Source organism: Oncorhynchus kisutch, linkage group LG5, assembly GCF_002021735.2.
Source record: "Oncorhynchus kisutch isolate 150728-3 linkage group LG5, Okis_V2, whole genome shotgun sequence".
Taxonomy (NCBI): Eukaryota; Metazoa; Chordata; class Actinopteri; order Salmoniformes; family Salmonidae; genus Oncorhynchus; species Oncorhynchus kisutch.
Genome location: NC_034178.2, coordinates 27,283,516 through 27,309,957, shown reverse-complemented (window position 1 = coordinate 27,309,957; position 26,442 = coordinate 27,283,516).

Here is a 26,442-nt window from a genome sequence, read left to right as displayed (position 1 = left end):
CAAATTCTACACACCCCCTCAGAATGTGTTCATATCTCTTTCCAACAATTGTACAGTAACATCTTGAAGTAAATCCTGGTGTTTCCATCCAATTGTTGACAGATTTTCATGCAAATATTATAAAATCTGCATAAAAACAATATGGCATTTCCCCTTCAGAGATATGTTTCCATCAAATTGACTTGTTGCAGATAAAATGATGTGCGTGATGATGTAGTGCACATAAAAATGACTGTTATGGTTAAATTCCCAAATACTTAATAAAATGTGTTTCCATCTTAATTTCAACTGGTTTTGTCACACAAAAAAAGCATTATATAGCTAATGTTCAAAATCTGGTCTTGGTATGTGTGCTTTACCCAATCATTATTTTGATTTGTCAAACGGCAGTCAAGCATCTATCATCATGTCACCAGAATAAGACCCTCGATATTTATTGGAAAGGTGTATCAAGCTCATCACCATACACTTTCACCACGCTGTGAAGTTCATCCTAACTTATTATTATTTGTAGCCTAATGAACTGCATGGTTAAACGCGCATAAAGGCGTTTCCACCGCCATTTCAAACAAACAATTTATCTGTTGGTTTTTCCATCATTTGCTCTCATAATTTTTTTTTTATACGGAATTACATTTGTGTTGTAAAGTGATGGCTGCTCTTCCTCCATGTAGTTTTAAAAGTGCAATAGCCTACTCTTTTCTAAGTGCACTCTAGGGTACTCAACTACTATTTGAGAAGGTCTGGATGTATATGGTAATTTATCAGGGTAGTAACAAACGCCCCCACCTCACGACTCAAGCAACCCCAAACTTCAATCTGTTCACACCTCTCTTTTTGGCAGAGAATTACCTGCAATTATACACATTTTGCCAAGGGGAGGAGAGAAAATATTGATGTTTTAAAGCAATTTTCTTAAAATTTTACACAGCTTGCTACAGCTTGGTATCATATTATGATACCAAAGTCATCTAACTATATCAAATGTGGGCTCGCTGGGTGTCGAAGCCCTTGGGGTCGAGGCCCATGTGCACATAAAATGGCCATAATAACTACAATATTTAGGCCGAGATTCATTCAGTTCCCGCGTTAATCCAAGATAAACGTCAACTTCATTACCATATTTCTATTATTTAGGCAATGTCAGTGATATAACTGTGTTGGAGCTGTCCCCTTTCTCTGTCTAGCCACTGACTACATTTTAGCTAGCTGGCTAGCAGAGCAGTAGCTAAACAAATATGTTTGTATTATTTAGCCTAGATAATTGTTTGTACAGTATGTCGACTTTTTATGTCTGTTTCAGACGTTATTGCATTTTTTAAAGGATGAGCACAAGATTATTAAAAGGGGAGAAGACCACTAAGTCTGGCCATGTGGAGAAGTGCAGCTATAGTGAGGGGCAATTTACCGGCTTGGTCAGAGCAAGCATGAGGAATAAAGATTATCCTGTGGCGGTGAGTGTAGCTATTAAGTTAAGTTTGAGCGTCTTAGCAATACAATGTGTTCTATACAACTGTCAACATTCTACAAGGAAAGAGCCACTTAATCAATGTTATAACCATTAACCAGATTATCCTGGATACCAGACTTAGATGAGTGCTATAACTCTAGTTCTAATTGATAAGAATGAATCTAAAAATATATTGACATTCAGAATTGTCTTTGTTTAGACATCCAGTCTGTATTGTAGTTGCATGACCAGAGACAAATCTTCAAAGGCACAGTATTTATTTTTTCATAGTGGTACATGGATTCAAAGGTCTGTATTTATAGAATCCTTCCCACTGTATGATTGATATGTCAAGTGATAAAATCCCTAGTTATCAAAAAATTTAAATTACAGTTAATTAAATTTTCTACAGCTGTAATGCCATCAATCAAATCAAACTTTAATTACAGTGGCAAGAAAAAGTATGTGAACCCTTTGGAAATACCAGGATTTCTGCATAAATTGGTCATACAATTTTGATCTGATCTTCATCTAGGTCACAACAATAGACAAACACAGGCTGCTTAAACTATTAACACACAAACCATTAAACATTTTCATGTCTTTATTGAACACACCATGTAAACATTCACAGTGCATGGTGGAAAAAGTATGTGAACCCTTGGATTTAATAACTGGTTGACCCTTCTTGGCAGCAATAACCTCAACCAAACATTTTCTGTTGCTGCGGATCAGACCTTCACAACGGTCAGGAAGGAATTTGGAACATTCCTCTTTACAAAACTGTTTCAGTTCAGCTATATTCTTGGGAAGTCTGGTGCAAACTACTCTCTTGAGGTCATGCCTCAAGTCAGGATTCCGACTGGGCCACTCCAGAAGGAGTATTTTCTTCTGTTGCAGCCATTCTGTTGTTGATTTACTTCTGTGTTCTGGGTTGTTGTCCAGTTATATCACCCAACTTCTGTTGAGCTTCAATTGGCAGACAGATAGCCTGACATTATCCTGCAAAATGTCTTGATCAACATGGGAATTCATTTTTCTGTTGATGATAACAAGCAGTCCAGGCCCTGAGGCAGCAAAGCAGCCCCAAACCATGATGCTCCCTCCACCATACTTTACAGCTGGGATGAGGTTTTGATGTCGGTGTGCTGTGCCTATTTTTGTCAACACATAGTGTTGTGTGTTCCTTCCAAACAACTCAACTGTAGTTTCATCTGTCCACAGAATATTTTGCCAGTAGCGCTGTGTAACATCCAGGTGCACTTTTGCAAACTTCAGACATGCAGCAATGTTTTTTTTGGACAGCAGTGGCTTCTTCCGTGGTGTTCTACCATGAACACCATTCTTGTTTAGTGTTTTACATATCGTAGACTCATCAACAGAGATGTTAGCATGTTCCAGAGATTTCTGTAAGTCTTTAGCTGAGACTCCAGGATTCTTCTTAACCTCAGTGAGCATTCTGTGCTGTGCTCTTGCAGTCATCTTTGCAGAACGGCCACTGCTATGGAGAGTAGCAACAGTGCTGTACTTTCGCCATTTATAGGCAATTTGTCTTACTGTGGACTGATGAACATCAAGGCTTTTAGAGATACTTGTATAACCTTTTCCAGCTTTATGCAAGTCAACAATCGTTAATCTTAGGTCTTCTGTGATTTCTTTTGTTCGAGGCATGGTTCACATCGGGCAATACATCTTGTGAATAGTGTTTTTTATAGGGCAAGGCAGCTCTAACCAACATCTCCAATCTCGTCTCATTGATTGGAATCCAGGTTAGCTGAGTCCTGACTCAAATGAGCTTTTGTAGAAGTCATTAGCCTAGGGGTTCAAATACTTTTTCTAACCTACACTGTGAATGTTTAAATGATGTATTCAATATAGATAAGAAAAATACAACAATTTGTGTGTTATTAGTTTGAACACACTATGTTTGTCTATTGTTGTGACTTAGATGAAGATCAGATCAAATTTGATGACCAATTGTGCAGAAATCCAGGTAACACATACTTTTTCTTAACCATTGTAAATCCCGTGTAACATAATGGCGCCGGAGGGGATAGCTGCCGTTTTATGGGCTCCTAATCAACTCTCCCATTTTTTCCCCACATCGTTTGTTTTTTCTTTAATGAGTCCAACACGAAGGTTATACTGCTTTCCTGGGACCAGGCCCAAATCCCCGTCATTCGTGTGAAGAAAAGACGGAAATACAGGGGGTGGCTATCGGGGTGCCTTGTGAGAATTTGTCGGTGAGTGGTTAACCAGCCTCTACCATCTGTTCTATTGGCTAATGTGCAATCATTGGAAAATATCCTACAAACGAGACATTAAAAACTGTAATATCTTATGTTTCATCGAGTCGTGGCTGAATGACGACACAGATATGTAGAGGTGGCTGGGTTTCCGTGCATCAGCAGGACAGACAGATATGTCTGTTGAGATGAGGGGTGGGGGTGTGTGTCTATTTGTCAACATCTGGGACGCAATGTGTAATTTTAAAGAAGTCTCGAAGTATGGCTCGCCTGAGGTAGTGTTGTCTACAGCTTATTATGATGTACTCTATCTACAAAGAGAGTTTTCGTCTACATTACTTGTAGCTGTCTCTTTACCACCACAAACCAATGCTGGCACTAAGACCGCACTCAACGAGCTGTAAAAGGCCATAAGCAAACAAGAAAATTCTCATCCAGACATGGCGCTCCTAGGCAAAATTACATCTGTTTACCTCATTTCTACCAGCATGTCACATGTGCAACCAGAGGGGGAAAAACTCTAAACCACCTTTCCTCCACACACAGAGACGCATACAAAGCTCTCCCTCGCCCTCCAATTGGCAAATCTGACCATAATACTATCCTCCTGATTCCTGCTTACAAGCAAAAGATAAACCACAAAGTACCAGTGACTGCCTCAATACGAAAGTGGTCAGATAATGTAGATGCTACGGTACAGGACTGATTTGCTAGCACAGACTGGAATATGTTCCAGGATTCGTCCGGGGGAGCAGCAGGAGGCTACAGTATATGGCAGGCAACATTTGGACAGCGCACCAACCCCAACTGGCACTCCATGAGGAGAGGGTGGTTGATGGACAGCAATTTTGGAGCAGTGGTTAGGGCTAAGTGCGTTACTTTGTCACTGCTAAAAAAGGGTCCTCAGATCACAGTCATTGTATGGGGTGTTCTCTGTAAAGTTGGGCACAGAATACCAAGAGGAGGGCATCAAGGCATTCAAAATAGTGGGATCCTGGGTGCCTGGGTGCCTGGATGGTCTGGTGGGCACCAAAGCAGTGGTGGAGGTCAAGTATTTGTATTGTGCAGGGCCTTACCATTGAAAAAGGATTTCGATATCTAGGAAGATGGAGGGTCTTACCGCCTCCATGAAGATCCTCCTAACTGTCACTAGGTCCAAGGGAAGCTCCACATCACTTGAAGAGACACTTGCATCTTCATTGTTTGGACCACCAAAGCCTCCATCACCATCCCCATCCAGTGTGACAACCTCTGGCAGATTCATATTGCTGGACTAGAGAAGTTTTTCAAGGACCACATGCTCCCAAAGATGGCACTGCAACAGCGAACCTGTGTAGGGTTCTTGTAAATAGTTTCTGCACACAAATCAGTGTTCTTGTCATGCCTCCTGTCAGTACCTGTTTTCAGTTACTGAAATATTCCACATACAGTTGAAGATTGAAGTTTACATACACCTTAGCCAAAAACAGTTTTTCACAATTCCTGACATTTAATCCCTGTAAATATTCCCTGTTTTAGGTCAGTTAGGATCACCACTTTATTTTAAGAATGTGAATTGTCAGATTAATAGTAGAGAGAAGGATTTATTTCAGCTTTTATTTCTTTCATCACCTTCCCAGTGGGACAGAAGTTTACATACACTCAAATAGTATTTGGTAGCATTGCCTTTCAATTGCTTATCTTGAGTCAAATGTAGCCTTCCACAAGCTTCCCACAATAAGTTGGGTGAATTTTGGCCCATTCCTCCTGACAGAGCTGGTGTTACGGAGTCAGGTTTGTAGGCCTTATTGCTCGCACATGCTTTTTCAGTTCTGCCCACAAATGTTCTTTAAGATTGAGGTCAGGGCTTTGTGATGGCCACTCCAATACCTTGACTTTGTTGTCCTTGCCTCAACTTTGGAAGTATGCTTGGGGTCATTGTCCATTTGGAAGACCCATTTGCGACCATGCTTTAACTTCCTGACTGATGTCTTGAGATGTTGCTTCAATATATCAATGTAATTTTCCTTCTCATGCAGCCTTCTATTTTGTGAAGTGCACCAGTCCCTCCTGCATTAAAACACCCCCACAACATGATGCTGCCACCCCTGTGCTTCACGGTTGGGATGGTGTTCTTCGGCTTGCAAGCCTGCCCCTTTTGTCTCCAAACATAACGATGGTCATTATGGCCAAACAGTTCTAATTTTTGTTTCATCAGACCACAGGACATTTCTCCAAAAATAACAATCTTTATCCCCATGTGCAGTTACAAACCGTAGTCTGGCTTTTTTATGGTGGTTTTGGAGCAGTGGCTTCTTCCTTGCTGAGCGGCCTACCAGGTTATGTCAATAAAGGACTCATTTTACTGTGGATATAGATACTTTTGTACCTGTTTCCCTCCAGCATCTTCACAAGGTTGATTTGCACTTTCGCATCAAAGTTCGATCATCTCTAGGAGACAGAACGTGTATCCTTCCTGAGCAGTATGACGGCTGCGTTGTCCCATGGTGTTTATTATTGCATACTATTGTTTGTGCAGATGAACGTGGTACCTTCAGGCATTTGGAAATTGCTCCCAGGGATGAACCAGACTTGTGGAGCTCTACAATTTTCTTCTGAAGTCTTGGCTGATTTCTTTAGATTTTCCCATGAAGTCAAGCAAAGAGGCACTGTGTTTGAAGGTAGGCCTTGAAATGCATCCACAGGTACACCTCCAATTGACTCAAATTATGTCAATTAGCCTATCAGAAGCTTCAAAAGCCATGACATCAAGGCACAGTCAATTTAGTGTATGTAAACATCTGAACTTCTGGAATTGTGATACAGTGAATTATAAGTGAAATAATCTGTCTGTAAACAATTGTTGGAAAAATGACTTGTGTCATGCACAAAGTAGATGTCCTAACCGACTTGCGAAAACTATAGTTTGTTAACAAGAAATTTGTGGACTGGTTGAAAAACGAGTTTTAATGATTCCAACCTAAGTTTATGTAAACTTCCGACTTCAACTGTAGTTCATACACACACGAGGTTACCAGAATTGATTATATTACAAAAAAGTTTTGTTCAAAACAGTGAGCTAAAGTAATGTGGTTAATGTAAGTTCAATCAAAAAGGCTGGTTTGTGCATCTCCTCGCAGTTTCATTCAGTAGTATAACACAATTCACATTACATTTTATCATGGGCACAGTGGGAATTTATATCTGTGATGTTTAAATTATTTCCTACCCCCTTCGTTGTGTGGAGCTTCCTTTGCTGGTAAATGGCAGGTGTCTGAGCATTTGCAATAATGCAATGATTAAAGTAGCACGCAGATGTTTTCCGTTTAGCTCATTTTGCTGCCATTTACAAATATAACAGCACAGCATCATGTCACTCCTCCTCAAACGATCAATTAGACAGGTGAATTTGCAGAGATATCTGCACAGTGTTTGTTTGTCAACTAACTAGCCAGACAATTTAAATGGAATGATTAACTGACAATATTTCAATTTAACTGACATTATTTCAAATGAACTGCCAACGTCAAAGCAACATCAAAACAAAGGGCTACCTGCTATCCCGACATCTGGCATCATCCCTCGTGTCTGGAACTTCAATGTTGCAATTGAGAGAGAGAGAGATGGGAGAGAACATCTAATTCTAAGGATGGGAGAGACATCACTTCCAGCAGATCTCCTTGCTAAATGTAGCATTGTTCACTGCTTCTCGTGGGGTGAGACATGTTCTGCATGTCACGCCTCATGTCTAAAACATGGGGGAAAGGAGACATAAAGTCTACATCTAGAAATTCAATGTTGTACACAATACTGTATCATATTTGATGAGTTACTGACCTATTCGCCCACAGACTCGATGTGCTCAACTGGATCACACTGGCACAGGATGTCCATGCATCGGATGGTCTGAGGGATGCACTCATGTTGGACTGAAAAACAAAGAGACATTTGGTCAGTGGTGGGTCTTTTTCAATGCTGTATGAATATCTTTATCTGGACAGAAAATCCATTGTTTATCTTAACACAAACCCACATTGGAAAATGTGACAAGTGGTCCCTCAACACCCAATCCTGCTTCATTGTTTGTTCTTCTATCCCAATCCACAGTCTGGCTCTTCCGCTTTTACCATTGTGGATGAGTTACCTTTTATGGTAAATACAGGGCCATTTCACTTTCCCACTGGAAAATGGCAGCTGCAGACCCAAGTGCTGTCACTGGGTTTCTGGTCTGCCCATCAGAAAGATTTAAAAAAGTGACTTTTACTAGCTTGCTAAGTTGATTACAAATTTTTTAATAAGTATTAAAATACCATAACCCAGATTTGACTATAGTAACGATAAAATAGACTGGGCTTTGGTCTATCTGCACATCCTAAAATCCTCCCATGTGGATGGAACATTTCTGCTGGGACGGAGGATTTATCTGGAATGCTCAACTAGATGATCAGGACAGTCTAGGGTACTATTTGCCTGAAGAGGTAAGGTATTGCGATGAACTATACTACTGTACTTCTGACACAATTTGTGTTTTCTCATGGGAAAACCCACAAGTCCTTTCTAACCTAGCTAGCCAACTAGTTAATGTTAGCTCACCGTTCGTACAGTCATACCTTTCCATGTGGTGACATGCTAGCTAATGTAAGCCTACCAGGGCAAGGATATTTAGCTAACGTTTAGCTAGGTAGTTACGTTAGCTCATTATTTGTGTAGTCAGACTTTTCCCCTGACCCCACGGGTGGTAACATCCCTGCCCCTAGTCCACCAGGGCAGGGATATTCAATGTTAGCTAGTTAGCACTAATTGCTATTGTTAGGCATATTCGCTAGCATGCCACCGCCTGTCGGTAAAGTCCAACAACAACACGTGAGATTATCGTGCAATGTTAGCTAGCTAACATTAGCTAATGTAGCCAACTAGCCAACCAAGGTGCCAACCTAGCTAACCCACCAGTACATTTTTAGCGAGCAAAATCCCAACCCTGGTGGGATAACATTAACTAGCATGTCACCACGTAAAATAGGATGACTACACAAACCATGAGCTAATGTTAACTAGCTGGCTAGCTCACAAAGGTCTTGTCAAAATGAAAAGGTCGCAACAGTTATTATGCTAGCCTATACTGTTTTTTTTTACTTGTAAGGAAGGTAATGTTCATTGTACACGTAACTACAGTCCGTGGTTATCCAGCAAATTTTCAAAAGCAAAAGCATTCAGAAGCATCTAGTGATCTAAGATTAGCTAGTTAGCTACAAAGGCCAGGGTAATTAAAAAAATGGCAAGGTAGCTAGCTATGTCATTTGAAAAATGCTAAACAAGAATACACATGCTTGAAGAAATGTGGAGGTTTTTCCCACCCTTGGGGCTTGATTACGTCAAAGCATGTGACAGGATGTGTAGATCTATATGATAGCCACATTAGTGGCTAATTATCATTACATTTGTGGGGGGTCATTACAGGCGATATATTGATAAAAGTTACCTTGTCCGAGAGAGATTTGCACATATATCAAAATGTCACTCCAGGGTAAGCCTACATGAAACATAGACCTTATATGAAGTAGTTTTAAAATCCCATTCGGGAAAAATGAATGGTGGAAAAATTATCGGATCACTTTCCGGGTTTTTATGACACATACTGTGATACTCGCCTGAGTGTATTGATACACCATCCAAAGTCGAATTAATTAATAACTTTACAATGCTCAAAGGGATATTCAGTGTCTGCTTTTTACATGTTTACCCATCTACTAATCAGTGCTCTTATTTGGAAGCATTGGAAAAGCCCCCTAGTCCTTTTGGTTCTACATCGGCATTGATTGCTGTTTGGGGTTTTAGGCTGGGTTTCTGTATAGTACTTTGTGACATCGGCTGATGTAAAAAGGACTTTATAAATACATTTGATTGATTGGTTGAATCTGTGCTTGGAATCCACTGCTCGACTGAGGGACCTTACAGATAATTGTTTGTTGGGTATAGAGGGTCGTCATTCAAAAATAACTACTATTGTTGCACAATGCAACTTGTTTTGTGATTTGTTGAAAAAATGTTTACTCCTTATTTAGGCTTGCCATAACTAAGGTGGTTAATAATTATTCATTTTTTTGTTTTGTTAACGTTTAAAGCTGTTTTTTTCACTTAGACATTATGTAGAATTTCATTTAGATCAGTGACCAGAAAAATCACAATTAGATCCATTTCAATCCCAGTTTGCAACGCAGCCAAATGTTGGAAAAGAAAGAAGGGGAATGAATACTTATTATAGGCACTGTGTATATACAGTTATATATACAGTATATACAGCGACATGATGCTGTGCTGTTATATTTGCAAATGACAGCACAATGAGCTAAACGGAAACATCTGCATGCTACTTTAATCACTGCATTATTGCAAATGCTCAGACACGGGCCATTGATCAGAAAAGGAAGCTCCATACAGCGTCAGAAGTTTACATACACTAAGTTGACTGTGCCTTGAAACAGCTTGGAAAATTCTCGAAAATTATGTCATGGCTTTTGAAGCTTCTGAAAGGATAATTGACATAATTTGAGTCAATTGGAGGTGTACCTGTGGATGTATTTCAAAGACCACCTTCAAACTCAGTGCCTCTTTGCTTGACTTCATGGGAAAATCAAAAGAATTCAGCCCAAAAATTGTAGACCTCCACAAGTCTGTTTCATCCTTGGGAGCAATTTCCAAATGATTGAAAGTACAATGTTCATCTGTACAAACAATAGTACGCAACTATAAACAACATGGGACCACGCAGCTGTCATACTGCTCAGGAAGGAGACGTGTTCTGTCTCCTAGAGATGATCGTAAATTGGTGCGAAAAGTGCAAATCAACCTTGTGAAGATGATGGAGGAAACAGTTACAAAAGTATCTATGTCCACAGTAAAACGAGTCCTATATCAACATAACCTGAAAGGCCGCTCAGCAAGGAAGAAGCCACTTCTCCAAAACCGCCATAAAAAAGCCAGACTACAGTTTGCAACTGCACATGGGGGGGACAAAGATCGTACTTTTTGGAGAAATGTCTTCTGGTCTGATGAAACAAAAATAGAACTGTTTGGCCATAATGACCATCGAGGAAAAAGGGGGAGGCTTGCAAGTCGAAGAACAACATCCCAACCGTGAAGCACGGTTGCATCATGTTGTGGGGGTGCTTTGCTGCAGGAGGCACAGGTGCACTTCACAAAATAGATGGCTGCATGAGGAAGGAACATTATGTAAATATATTGAAGCAACATCTCAAGACATCAGTCAAGTTAAAGCTTGGTCGCAAATGGGTCTTCCAAATGGACAATGACCCCAAGCACACTTCCAAAGTTGTGGCAAAATGGCTTAAGGACAGCAAAGTCAACGTATTGGAGTGGCCATCACAAAGCCCTGACCTCAATCCTATAGAACATTTGTGGGCAGAACTGAAAAAGTGTTTTCGAGCAAGGAGGCCTACAAACCTGATTCAGTTACACCAGCTCTGTCAGGAGGAATGGGCCAAAATTCACCCAACTTATTGTGGGAAGCTTGTGGAAGGCTACCCAAAACGTTTGACCCAAGTTAAACAAATTAAAGGCAATGCTACCAAATACTAATTGAGTGTATGTAAACTTCTGACCCACTGGGAAGGTGATAAAAGAAATAAAAGCTGAAATAAATCCTTCTCTCTACTATTATTCTGACAATTCACATTCTTAAAATAAAGTGGTGATCCTAACTGACCTAAGACATGGATTTTTTACTAGGGTTAAATGTCAGGAATTGTGAAAAACCGAGTATAAATGTATTTGGCTAAGGTGTATGTAAACCTCCGACTTCAACTGTATACATACATATACTTGTCACGCCCTGATCTGTTTCACCTGTCCTTGTGATAGGTGTACAGCCCCCCATTATCAGCAACCATCAATCATTTTCCAATGACACATTGTGTTAGGGGTGGCAGGTAGCCTAGTGGTTTGTGCATTGGACCAGTAACCAAAAGTTGCTAGAATTAATAATCTGTCGTTCTTCCCCTGACCAAGGCAGTTAATCCACTGTTCCTAGGCCATCATTATAAATAAGAATTTGTTCATAACTGATTTGCCTAGTTAAATTAAAAAAAAAATCTGTTAGCTTATCCACGTTTCTAATTTTAGAAGGCTAATTGATCATTAGAAAACCCTTTAAAATAATTTTAGCACAGCTGAAAACTGTTGTGCTGATTATAGAAGCGATAAAACTGACCTTCTTTAGACAAGTTGGGTAACTGGAGCGTCAGCATTTGTGGGTTCGATTACAAGCTCAAAATGGCCAGAAACAAAAGCACTTTCTTCTGAAACTCGTCAGTCTATTCTTGTTCAGAGAAATGAAGGCTATTCCATGCGAGAAGTTGCCAAGAAACTGAAGATCTCGTACAACGCTATGTACTACTCCCTTCACAGAACAGTGCAAACTTGTTCTAACCAGAATAGCCAGAATAGAAAGAGGAGTGGGAGGCCCACAACTGCACAACTGAGTATATTAGAGTGTCTAGTTTGAGAAACACACTCCTCACAAGTCCTCAACTGGCTGCTTCATTAAATGGTATCTGCAAAACACCAGTCTCAACGTCAACAGTGATGCTGGGATGCTGGCCTTCTAGGGAGATTTCCTCTGTCCAGTGTCTGTGTTCTTTTGCCCAACTTAATATTTAATTTTTATTGGCCAGTCTGAGATATGGCTTTTTCTTTGCAACTCTGCCTAGAAGGCCAGCATTCCAATAGTAATGTATAACATTAACAATGTCTACACTGTAGTTCTGATTCATTTGATGTTATTATAATAACAAAATGTTTTTCTTTTCTGCTTTTCTTTCAAAAACAAGGACATTTCTAAGTGACCCCAAACTTTTGAACGGTAGTTACAGGTAACTGCCAAAATAAAATAAACACTTGAGTAAATGAGGGACAAAAGTACATTGCCATTAGGTGACTTCACACAGGTTTGGTTCATACAAGCATTTCACTACACACAATAACATCTACTAACTATGTATATGTGGCCAATAAAATGTGATTTTAAAGCTTGGTCGCAAATGGGTCTTCCAAATGGACAATGACCCCAACCATACTTCCAAAGTTGTGGTAAAATGGCTTTAAGACAACAAGGTCAAGGTATTGGAGTGGCCATCACAAAATCCCTGACCCCGAACCTATAGAAAGTTTGTGGGTGGAACTGAAAAAGTGTGTGCGAGCCGGGAGGCCTACAAACCTGACTCAGTTACACCAGCACTGTCATGAGGAATGGGCCAAAATTCACCCAACTTATTGTGGGAAGCTTGTGGAAGGCTACCTGAAACATTTGACCATGTCACGTACGTGAGAAGAGCCTGACCAAGGCGCAGTGGATGTTGAGTTCCACATATAAGTACATTTAAACGTAGTTTTTCACAATTCCTGACATTTAATCCTATTAACAATTCCCTATCTTAGGTCAGTTAGGATCACCACTTTATTTTAAGAATGTGAAATGTCAGAATAATAGAAGAGAGAATGATTTATTTCAGCTTTTATTTATTTCATCACATTTCCAGTGGGTCATAAGTTTAAATACACTCACTGAGTATTTGGTAGCATTGCCTTTAAATTGTTTAAAACTTTGGTCAAACATATCGGGTAGCCTTCCACAATCTTCACCCACTGGAGACATGAAGACAGAACCTCAGTCAGAGAGCTTTGCCTTTCATTATTAGACAACCAAATTCTTAGATTTGGGAAAATAGACCATAGAAATGTTATTCTAGTTCTGGTTAGACAGCTGAAGCTGTATACACACACACACACACACACACACACACACACACACACACACACACACACACACACACACACACACACACACACACACACACACACACACACACACACACACACACACACACACACACACACACACACACACACACACACACACACACAGTTTGATTTGTTAGTGTAGGCATACTGTCTTTATAAGCATCTCAATATGATATTTACAGCAGAAAATGGTTGGTCTTTAACAAATCCATCAATTATTTTGTTGATGCATCTATACTCAAGCTGGAGATGTTTGTGCAATGTCCACATGTACAGTTGAAGTCTGAAGTTTACATACACCTTGGCCAAATACATTTTAACTCAGTTTTCACAATTCCTGACATTTAATCCTATTAACAATTCCCTATTTTAGGTCAGTTAGGATCACCACTTTATTTTAAGAATGTGAAATGTCAGAATAATAGAAGAGAGAATGATTTATTTCAGCTTTTATCTATTTCATCACATTTCCAGTGGGTCATACGTTTACATACACTCAATGAGTATTTGGTAGCATTGCATTTAAATTGTTTAACTTGGGTCAAACGTTTCGAGTAGCCTTCCACAAGCTTCACACAATAAGTTGGGTGAATTTTGTCCCATTCCTCCTGACAGAGCTGGTGTAACTCAGTCAGATTTGTAGGCCTTTTTCAGTTCTGCCCACAAATATTCTATGGGATTGAGGTCAGGGCTTTGTGGTGGCCACTCCAATACTTTGACTTTGTTGTCCTAAAGCTATTTTGCCACAACTTTGGAAGTATGCTTGGGGTCATTGTCCACTTGGAAAACCCATTTGCGACCAAGCTTTAACTTCCTGACTGATGTCTTGAGATGTTGCTTCAATATATCCACATCATTTTCTTTCATCATGATGTCATTTAGTTTGTGAAGTGCACCAGTCCCTCCTGCAGCAAAGCAGCCCCACAACATGATGCTGCCACCCCCGTGCTTCACAGTTGGGATGGTGTTCCTCGGCTTGCAAACCTCCCCCTTTTTCCTCCAAACATAACGATGGTCATTATGGCCAAACAGTTCTGTTTTTGTTTCATCAGACCAGAGGACATTTCTCCAAAATATGATCTTTGTCCCCATGTGCAGTTGCAAACCGTAGTCTGGCTTTTTTATGGCGGTTTTTGGAGCAGTGGCTTCTTCCTTGCTGCACGGCCTTTCAGGTTGTGTCGATTTAGAACTCGCTTTACTGTGGATATAGATACTTTTGTACCTGCTTCCTCCAGCATCTTCACAACGTCCTTTGCTGTTGTTTTGGGATTGATTTGCACTTTTCGCACCAAAGTACGTTAATCTCTAGCAGACGGAACATGTCTTCTTACTGAGCGGTATGACGGCTGTGTGGTTCCATGGTGTTTATACTTGCATATTATTGTTTGTACAGATGAACGTGGTACCTTCAGGCATTTGGAAATTGCTTGCAAGGATGAACAAGACTTGTGGAGGTCTACAACATTTTTTCTGTGGTCTTGGCTTATTTATTTTGATTTTTCCATGATGTCAAGCAAAGAGACTCTGAGTTTGGAGGTAGGCCATGAAATACATCCACAGGTACACCTCCATATGACTCAAATTATGTCAATCAGCCTATCAGATGCTTCTAAAGCCTTGACATCATTTTCTGCAATTTTCCAATCTGTCACAGTCAACCTAGTGTATGTAAACTTCTGACCTACTGGAATTGTGATACAGTGAATTATAAATTAAATAATCTGTATGTAAACAATTGTTGGAAATATGACTTGTGTCATGCACAAAGCAGACGTCCTAACCGACTTGCCAAAACTATAGTTTGTTAACAAGAAATTTGTGTAGTGTATGTAAACTTCCGACTTCAACTGTAGTTAGCACTGTCACAATGTCAACTTTTTTTCCAACTCTGTCAATAAACGTTACAAAATTGTCAATGTATGAAATATTTAGTTTGATGCGTACAATCACATATTTGTGATCATTGGTTTGTGCTGATGGGATATAAAGGTCTTCATAACTTTATTCCCCAATTTCACATTTTATTGTAAAAGATAAATGCGAACTTCAGCATCCAAGCATCACACGACACACATCCATAGCCAAATTCATTCCATAAACCAGTCTAAGTAACGGGTTGCACTGACAAACTAAATATAAGTTAGCGACCTAACAGCTAGACTTGTTTACGATGTACCACATCTCTGGTAAGCAAAAGGGAGAAATGTAATATTGCTTAGAAAAGAGATGTGTGTCAGCTAAGCTAACAGCAGCTAAATTCTTTATGATGGAAGCCATGTTTGTTTGTTTTACTACTGAAAACTCCTAATCCCAGAATTCTATTCACTATAAAATGCAAATAAACAAAGTCAAAGATGGCTGCGCCCATTACCAGAAAAATATTTACTTAGTTTGGCCACTCTTCAAATCTTTGATGTTCTTGTTACAGTGTATACAAGAACCAGAACACATGAGTAACATGTCGATTACAGTTTGACAAATCACAAAGCAAATAAAATGTTATCACCTCACAGACCAAATACAAGCCTACTGCCTAGACTAACTTTAGCACAAAGGCTAAACAGGGATACAAAAACAACATTTTATGGGGGTTTGTGGGAGGGGAATTTCATTTTGAGGGGTTTCCAAGTCCATGGGGGGTAGAAATGGGGGAAGGTATCATCGGGGGATATGTTGCTGGAAATATTACACTGATGGGGGATTTATCAATAGATGTGTGGCAAACACAGGGGAAGTTTAAGATACATAAAAAAATGTAATCACTGGAAAGGGGGGTCTGAGGTGAAAACGCTGATGTATCATAGTTACAGTCTGATGCCGTGTTCAAAATAACTGGGAACACAGAAATCTTTGACTTCATGAGTTCAAAACAACTGGGAAAAAAGAGCTCAGACTGTGAACTGTCATCCAACTCGAAATTCCAACTTGGGAACTCGGTCCTCTTTCTGGAGCTCCGACTTTCCGACTTGAAGATCAGATGTCATGATTTGACCTCAAGTTTCCAGTTGTCTTGAAATCACCATAAGTCAGTAAAGTGAACTATCCCTTCACCTCATTTTGTTATAACATCTTTGGTCTGGCAAGACGCTTACGTGACATCCAGAATGCATTGTATGATGTCAACAAACATGGCTGGCACATAGCTGGAAAAAATCTTAGCATTAGCACATCATAATCAACTTTGAAAAAGGTATTTTACACATGATATATAACGGAATGATTTGTCACCAGTACTTGGAAACCTGAATAAAACAGTATTCGCCATACATACAGCTCTGGAAAAAATTAAGAGACCACTGCAAAATTTGCGGTTTCTCTGGTAATACTATTTATAGGTATGTGTTTGGGTAAAATGAACATTTTTGTTTTATTCTATAAACTACTGACAACATTTCCCCCAAATTCCAAATAAAAATATTGTCATTTAGAGCATTTATTTGCAGAAAATGACAACTTGTCATTGTTGTCAAAACTCGAATAATGCAAAGAAAATAAGTTCATATTCATTTTTAAACAACACAATACCAAGGTTTTAATTTAGGAATCAATATTTGGTGGAATAACCCTGATTTTCAATCACAGCTTTCATGCGTCTCATGCTCTCCACCAGTCTTTCACATTGATGTTGGGTGACTTTATGCCACTGGAGCTATTCAAGCAGCTCGGCTTTGTTTAATGGCTTGTGACCATCCATCTTCCTCTTGATCATATTCCAGAGGTTTTCAATGGGGTTCAGGTCTGGAGATTGGGCTGGCCATAACAGGGTCTTGATCTGCTGGTCCTCCATCAACACCTTAATTGACCTGGCTGTGTGACGTGGAGCATTGTGCTGGAAAAACCCATCCTCAGAGTTGGGGAACATTGTCGGAGCAGAAGGAACCAAGTTTTCTTCCAGAACAACCTTGTACGTGGCTTGATTCATGCATCCTTCACAAATACATATCTGCCTGATTCCAGACTTGCTGAAGCACCCCCAGTTCATCACCGATCCTCCACCAAATTTCACGTTGAGAGGCCTACAAGAGGCCTACAAGCCACAGTGTCTCGCACCCACTGTGAAATTTGGTGGAGGATCGGTGATGATCTTTTGAGTTTGCATCCTAATATTACACTTTATTTACATGACAGAAGACTCAAATCTAACAAACCGTTTGACAAAGAAATGCTGGATTTTTGGCGGGTTTAAAAAAAAAATGCTATTGCATTTGAACTTTTGAAAAATATTAATAACATTCTTCCCACATGAGGGCAATTTGGTATTTTGACTGCAGGAAAAGGCTACAGGATTGGAAGTCTCAAAGATTGTGAATTAACATTGTAAGCTAAATGTTTCATGAGTTTTATGAAGGTTTATTAACGTTTATTAACCGAGTTGGAAAACATGTTGACATGTGCCTAGCTAGCCATTTAGCTAGCTAACTACATTAGTGAATGCTAGGAAGATGCAAGGGAGCAAGCTTTTAGAACCATGTTTTTACTAACTAAAATGGTTATTGGTTTTAGTCTGAAATATGGAATTACATTTGAATAGTTTGAATATGAATCTTTGTCATCCTTATTTATCCTGGTTAGCCTGTTGTCTGCCAAGTTCATTGCGTTGTAAAATAATTAATGTCACTTCACTACATTAAGTTGCTTGTTACTTTTATTTCTTATTCTTACTCGTATTTTGTAAACTGCATTGTTGGTTAGGGGCTTGTAAGTAAGCATTTCACTGTAAGGTTGTATTTGGTGCATGTGACTAATAACATTTGATTTGATTTGTTCCTGGGGAAGTACTGTTACGGTTTTCTAGGTGTGAAGGAGAGTCGGACCAAAATGCAGCGTGTAGATTGCGATCCATGTTTAATGAACAAAAACGAAACACGAAATAATACAAACACTACAAAAACAAAGAACGTAACGAAAACCGAAACAGCCTATACTAGTGAAAACTAACGCCTAGGCAGGAACAAGGACACTAAGGACAATCACACATGACAAACTCAAAGAATATGGCTGCCTAAATATGGTTCCCAATCAGAGACAACGATAAACACCTGCCTCTGATTGAGAACCACTCCAGACAGCCATAGACTTTGCTAGATAACCCCACTAGCTACAATCCCAATACATACACACCAAAACCCCAAGACAAAACACACCACAATACAAAAACCCCATGCCACACCCTGGCCTGACCCAATACATGAAGATAAACACAAAATACTTAGACCAGGGCGTGACAAGTACATTGTAAAAACATGTATATCCTATAACACCATTGTAATAACAGAGTTGTTAAATATAATTACATTGTAAGTACAATAATCTAATGTTCTGCAACCTCCTAATTTCTCCTGGTTAGCCTATTGTCAGCAAAGGCTGAGGTGATGCTCTCCCCATATCGTAACAACATCCAGCCTGAGGTATAGAGGAAAAGATAGATGGACATGGTTTCCCCAGCAAATTGTGCAACACAGATTTGCTTGCTTAGGGTAGACAGCTAGGTCCTATAGTCCTCCGCAACTAGGCAGCTGTTATATCAAAAATCCAGAAAAGAGCATAGTGAACACAACTCCTACATAGCAGGAAGCGTTCGCCTCTTCCTATAAATGGGAAGGCCTCAATGAGAAGAGACATTCCAAGATAGCGAAAATCCTCTCAGCTATCTTCAATAGCTTGATGGCTAGCAGTTTAGATAGCTGCGGTTAGCGGCTATGTCAAGCAGGCTTGAAACTGTCTTCTAAGCCCTGTCTAAGCTTGGGGTTTCTACACTTTATATACAAATGTATGTGGACACCCCTTCAAATTAGTGGATGTATCTATTTCAGCCACACCCATTGCTGACAGGTGTATAAATCGAGCACACAGCCATGCAATCTCCATAAACAAATATTGGCAGTAGAATGGCCTTACTGAATAGCTCAGTGACTTTCAACGTGGCACCGACATAGGATGCCACCTTTCCAATAAGTCAGTTTGTCAAATTTCTTCCCTGCTAGAGCTGTCCCGGTCAACTGTAAGCGCAATGCCATGCTTTGGATGCAGTGGTGTAAAGTTCGCCGCCATTGGACTCTGGAGCAGTGGAAACACGTTCTCTGTAGTGAGGAATCAGTCAGAGGGACAAATGTGGATGCTACCTGCCCGAATGCATAGTGCCCACTGTAATGCATAGTGCCAACTGTCTAGATAAAGTGTATTTTTACTACTAATTTCACTAATTTTACTCTTGAAATCTTTGCAGAGGCTTCCAGTAAGTGTAACAAAACATTCAAGGGCCATTTTCTCAAAAGTGGGGTTACAAGTTTATGAACTTTCAAAGCAGAATTACTATTCCATTGTTCCTCAACTGCAGTGTGTGATATATCATTTTGTAGCTCTGAGCCTCTACTTTTATCAAATGTTTAAAAAAACACAATTTAAAATGTTGCTACATAAGACCACATTGAGGTGGTGGGTCACAAACGTTCTCCTGATTGTACATTATTACTGTGAAAGCATGCACTGCCTGGAAAACAGTGAAAATTAACCCTGTGTGAGCAATAGTTTATATAGTCACACATGCTCAGAATAAAATGAACAGTCTGTGTTGTATTCTTCTTTTGATTCTTGCTGCATTTGACTTCCCTCTAACTTATTAATACTGTCAAAACATGTACAGTGGGGCAAAAAAATATTTTGTCAGCCACCAATTGTGCAAGTTCTCCCACTTAAAAAGATGAGAGAGGCCTGTAATTTTCATCATAGGTACACTTCAACTATGACAGACAAAATGAGAAAGAAAATCCAGAAAATCACATTGTAGGATTTTTAATGAATTTATTTGCAAATTATGGTGGAAAATAAGTATTTGGTCACCTACAAACAAGCAAGATTTCTGGCTCTCACAGACCTTTAACTTCTTCTTTAAGAGGCTCCTCTGTCCTCCACTCGTTACCTGTATTAATGGCACCTGTTTGAACTTGTTATCAGTATAAAAGACACCTGTCCACAACCTCAAACAGTCACACTCCAAACTCCACTATGGCTAAGACCAAAGAGCTGTCAAAGGACACCAGAAACAAAATTGTAGACCTGCACCAGGCTGGGAAGACTGCATCTGCAATAGGTAAGCAGCTTGGTTTGAAGAAATCAACTGTGGGAGCAATGATTAGGAAATGTAAGACATACAAGACCACTGATAATCTCCCACGTGGTGTACTATTTCTGACTACAGTACATATGAGTGTCAGTTGAATTTTCAGTAAGCACTTTGGTGACATTTTAGTAGTATCTTGTAACGTTCACAGAAGGTTCATAAAATGTACTGATTGTCAGATCACTTTGTCAATATTCTACATAACATTCCCAATGAGTCCAGTGAATGTCAGATAACTGTTGGGATATCCAAAGAACATTTAGGAATATTCCTTTGAGAGCCCTGGTGTGTCTACAAACAACAGTTGTGTTACTCAAAAGACTTAGAAAGACTTGTATTGTACAGTATGTCCCTTAGTGATCTATATGTCACATTTTCTATCTGAGCATAAGGGGATATTAGAAACGTTATTTCTAAAGTCTAGGCAAGTTCTAAAACTACTTCACAATATGATGATTTTGGTGACAGGTGACAGGTGTCAGGTAAATGTTGGGATATAATAATTCAGAACGTTTGGTATAGAGCCATGCATAGTTACATCTAAAGTTGCAATGAGAATTATACATAGACATCATGGAACATTGTCAGTATGTCATATATCTGACGACATATGGATATTAGTTACGTTTTCAGTAAGTACTTCTGAATGTCTGGGCACTTTTGTGACATTGTAGTAGTATTTGTAATGTTCAACTATACAGAATCCTCAAGTACACAGCATGTCAGACTACTTTGTGAATATCCAAAGCACATTTTGGAATGTTTATTTGAGAGTTGTGATGTGTCTACAATCAACGTTGCAGTTGCGTTACTAAAGAAACATTTAGAGTAATAAATAGACGTTCTGGAATATATACACTTGAAGTAAATACAGTGTATATCATAATACATATATTAAAACATTGTTAAAATCAAAGAAGCATATAAAGTAAAATGTTACAAGGGCTGTCCTTCCTCTATTCTCTAAAGACGACATGGTGGAAAAGTCAGGAAGTTAAGTATCAACATTAACTTGAATGTGGCACAATGCAGCTATGCTTTCATATCAGGGACCAGATTGCTAATGGCCATGGACGACAGCCTGCATGGAGCCCTGGATAGCGCTGCTTGTGGTTGTGGATCCATGTGAAGTTGTTCCTTGTGTAACGGAGTAATCCCGTGTGTGAAAAAACTTGCGGCCAAGCGAGGATAAATAACTGACTGCTCCACAGTAGTCTTGTGGCAGCAGTGACTCTGGTGGAGAGCTGGTCTTGGAACCTATCCCCAAATATGACTGCCAATGGAAAGAGGGCCTTTAGTGTAGGATAAAGTAAGAGCAGCAGGGGAGGGAGATAAGATATGTCAAATAGTGGGTATGAAGAAGCAAGGAGCCTGGTAGAAGCAGACAGTTGAGAGGAAAGTCTCATGGGAGTGGGGCCACAGTGCATCAAGTCCCATATCCAGGAAATTTGTGAGGTTCAACACAGCCTATCCAACCTGTTCAGTTGGAGTCTCTAGCATGCCTGCTATGCTCCAGATTATGTTTGCTGAAGCACATCTTGAGATGCAACCCAAAGCCTGTGGGAGTGGGTTGGCGGCATGTCCAAGAATCGGCATCGACCAGCAAGTAAATTGTGAAGGAATGCCTTTTGTGCCTTTTAAGCAGAATACCAGAACTGTTTAATCAATTGGTAACCAAGCCTGTTTCCCTGTGTGTAACCAATTTGGTCTGTTTTGATCACCCTGTATGCTGTGTTGTTGAATGATGTGCCCTCGATGTCATTTTCCTTGCACACAGGACCTAGCTTTCTTGACACAAAAACGCTCTCGGCTCCATGATGTAACCCATGCTGAAATCATCATTCTGATCCAAGTGCCCTCATCAGCCATGTTCCATCAATGTCTATACAGATCAGAGATACTTGGACTCACCACCGTGGACTGTGTACCATCATCTCCATTCATTAATGTTTGTATGCTTACATAATTTGCATTTGTGATTTTGTGATGCCTGTGCTGGTTTGAAAAAATATGTTGTTGTGGGGCGCTGTCGACAGAGAGTCGAATGCTATGCTTTCGCCGTAAAGCCTATTGTAAATCGGACAACGGAGTTCGATGACCAAGATTCTAAGCTAAAGAATGATGCAAGACACTTGTATTTTCATGAATGTTTAATATTGCAATTTTTGTATTTTGAATTTGGCGCTCTGCAATTTCACCGGATGTTTTCGTGGTGGACCGCTAACGTTCTGTGAACCCCTTAAACTGTACAGGTAAGTTAGTGTACTCCCAGCTCTCGTAGCTGTATGGCTATGTCGCAGGTGGATGTTAAGTATCAGCAATTACTTGGTCTAGGGCAGTGGTGCCCAGCCTACTGACCAGATCTACTTTTACATTCTGAAGTCTTTGAAGGTCTACCTGTCCAGTGTAGGCCTACATTGACACAGACAAAGCCGAGCCTCAGCTAGTGGACTATTGTTATCCAGTTGAGTCAGCATACTCCTGCATTAATTTTAACATTGGTGAATTTATTGAATCAGTAATGAATAAACATGCATTATTTTTTGACGATATGGTTCTGCATCACAAAAGCTCTTAGCTCAGATTGTCTATGCTTTAAATGGTAAAAGCAATGACAGAGAGCTGCCTATGCATCAATCCCCCAGACAGTATAGGAACCAAAAGGTGGAGGCTGGGGTGGTGGAGGCAGCAGCAAAGCAATAGCACAATAGTGTGGCACATTGTCGCAGCATTGTTGTGTGTGTGTGTTCCCAGTGTTTCAATAGACCGCCCTATTAAGAGCTGGTATATGGTTAGATGATATGACGTTAATACGTGAGTTTGTGTAATGTGTTGTCAGAGGTGACGTTACCTGTTGTGGTACAATTTCTTTAGAGGAAATACGTTTGTCTTTTTTAGAAAGCGATTTCCTGATCTATTTAATGACTCACCTTTATTTATTCATAACTCTGCCTCTGCCTTTGGGTAAACTGTCTTGATTAAGAACAACTGGTTTATGATAAGAAGGAAACGGACGCAAACGGGAACAGGCTTGAGCACGAATTGACAAGGCATCAGTAAATCTGACTCCCCCGGACAGTAACCTGGGCATATCACTGAATTACACCAATCCACTGTCATGTAAACAGTCTGTCAGATCACTTTGTTCTCTATGTAAATATGCTGTTCCATCTGTTCCTTTGATTTGTGAACTATAAGACTGGCACCCTTTTCTCTGGTGAATCATATATACTTCTGTTCCATTCCAGAATGCTCTATATACTGTACTTGTTATAAAAACCTGACTTCAACCTGATGGTTGTTGATGTTTGCTCAACTTATTCACTCACGAGGGCTTTGAATAGATATGATGTAGTCATTTAACTTGGTACACTTTTTGTTGTTGCTGTGGTTACTTTGTGTGCTAGCCATGATCAAATTGCTGATTTTTACTCAGTCCGTGTGGACTTTGTTGGCTTGTGTTTTGGGAAGGTGACTGATGGTGTAAAATAAGAAAAGCTATTGTGAGTAAAATGGGTCTTGCACAGCTTTCTTAAACTGCATAATCACAGCCTGTGTTACAGGGTTCAGTAATTGGGTACTTAGGTTCTAATGAAGACAACATTGACAGGTGTTCTTGGTCTATTACTAGCATAAGCACGTAAACAACTACAATGCAGGGCTGATACATACATTTTTACTGATGGGCTGCCTAAATTTGCACAGTCCAGATTATGAAAAGCGCAATTTTGTCACACCTTGATCAGTTTCACCTGTCCCGGTTATCCCGTTCTCCTGCTTTTATGCGGTCTCCTTTTTCTAGTCCTCCCAGTTTTGACCTTTGCCTGTTTCTGGACTTTGTGCCTGTCTTGAACACATGACCGTCTGCCACTCTGTACCTCCTGGACTCTGATCTGGTTTTGACCTTTTTGCCTGTCTTTGACCATTCTCTTGAGTTCTGATTCAAGACGGATATTATGGATAATGTCTTGGGTAGTAGATATTAATGTTCTTTCCATTTCTTTACTTAGTGTGCTGAAGATTGAAAATGTCTTCAAAAAAGGTAAACCAATGTGTTGTCTAACTGGTTATTCAATTTCATATTGTACTGTATGTGTAGAGCCATTGTCATATCATTGTTTAATCGTTTTCAGACCGTTAACTCAAGATGTCAAGTACTTCAAGAAGGAGAGAATACAATAGAATCTGGATGAAATTGTCAGGAGGACACCAAATCAAATCAAATCAAATCAAATTTCAAATCAAATCAAATTTATTTATATAGCCCTTCGTACATCAGCTGATATCTCAAAGTGCTGTACAGAAACCCAGCCTAGAACCCCAAACAGCAAGCAATGCAGGTGTAGAAGCACGGTGGCTAGGAAAAACTCCCTAGAAAGGCCAATACCTAGGAAGAAACCTAGAGAGGAACCAGGCTATGTGGGGTGGCCAGTCCTCTTCTGGTTGTGCCGGGTGGAGATTATAACAGAACATGGCCAAGATGTTCAAATGTTCATAAATGACCAGCATGGTCGAATAATAATAATAAGGCAGAACAGTTGAAACTGGAGCAGCAGCACAGTCAGGTGGAAGTTGAAACTGGAGCAGCAGCATGGCCAGGTGGACTGGGGACAGCAAGGAGTCATCATGTCAGGTAGTCCTGGGTCATGGTCCTAGGGCTCAGGTCCTCCGAGAGAGAGAAAGAAAGAGAGAAGGAGAGAATTAGAGAACGCACACTTAGATTCACACAGGACACCGAATAGGACAGGAGAAGTACTCCAGATATAACAAACTGACCCCAGCCCCCCGACACATAAACTACTGCAGCATAAATACTGGAGGCTGAGACAGGAGGGGTCAGGAGACACTGTGGCCCCATCCGAGGACACCCCCGGACAGGGCCAAACAGGAAGGATATAACCCCACCCACTTTGCCAAAGCACAGCCCCCACACCACTAGAGGGATATCTTCAACCACCAACTTACCATCCTGAGACAAGGCTGAGTATAGCCCACAAAGATCTCCGCCACGGCACAACCCAAGGGGGGGGGGGGGCGCCAACCCAGACAGGATGACCACAACAGTGAATCAACCCACTCAGGTGACGCACCCCCTCCAGGGACGGCATGAGAGAGCCCCAGCAAGCCAGTGTCTCAGCCCCTGTAATAGGGTTAGAGGCAGAGAATCCCGGTGGAAAGAGGGGAACAGGCCAGGCAGAGACAGCAAGGGCGGTTCGTTGCTCCAGAGCCTTTCCGTCCACCTTCCCACTCCTGGGCCAGACTACACTCAATCATATGACCCACTGAAGAGATGAGTCTTCAGTAAAGACTTAAAGGTTGAGACCGAGTTTGCGTCTCTGACATGGGTAGGCAGACCGTTCCATAAAAATGGAGCTCTATAGGAGAAAGCCCTGCCTCCAGCTGTTTGCTTAGAAATTCTAGGGCTAATTAGGAGGCCTGCGTCTTGTGACCGTAGCGTACGTGTAGGTATGTACGGCAGGACCAAATCAGAGAGATAGGTAGGAGCAAGCCCATGTAATGCTTTGTAGGTTAGCAGTAAAACCTTGAAATCAGCCCTTGCTTTGACAGGAAGCCAGTGTAGAGAGGCTAGCACTGGAGTAATATGATCAAATTTTTTGGTTCTAGTCAGGATTCTAGCAGCCGTATTTAGCACTAACTGAAGTTTATTTAGTGCTTTATCCGGGTAGCCGGAAAATAGAGCATTGCAGTAGTCTAACCTAGAAGTGACAAAAGCATGGATTAATTTTTCTGCATCATTTTTGGACAGAAAGTTTCTGATTTTTGCAATGTTACGTAGATGGAAAAAAGCTGTCCTCGAAATGGTCTTGATA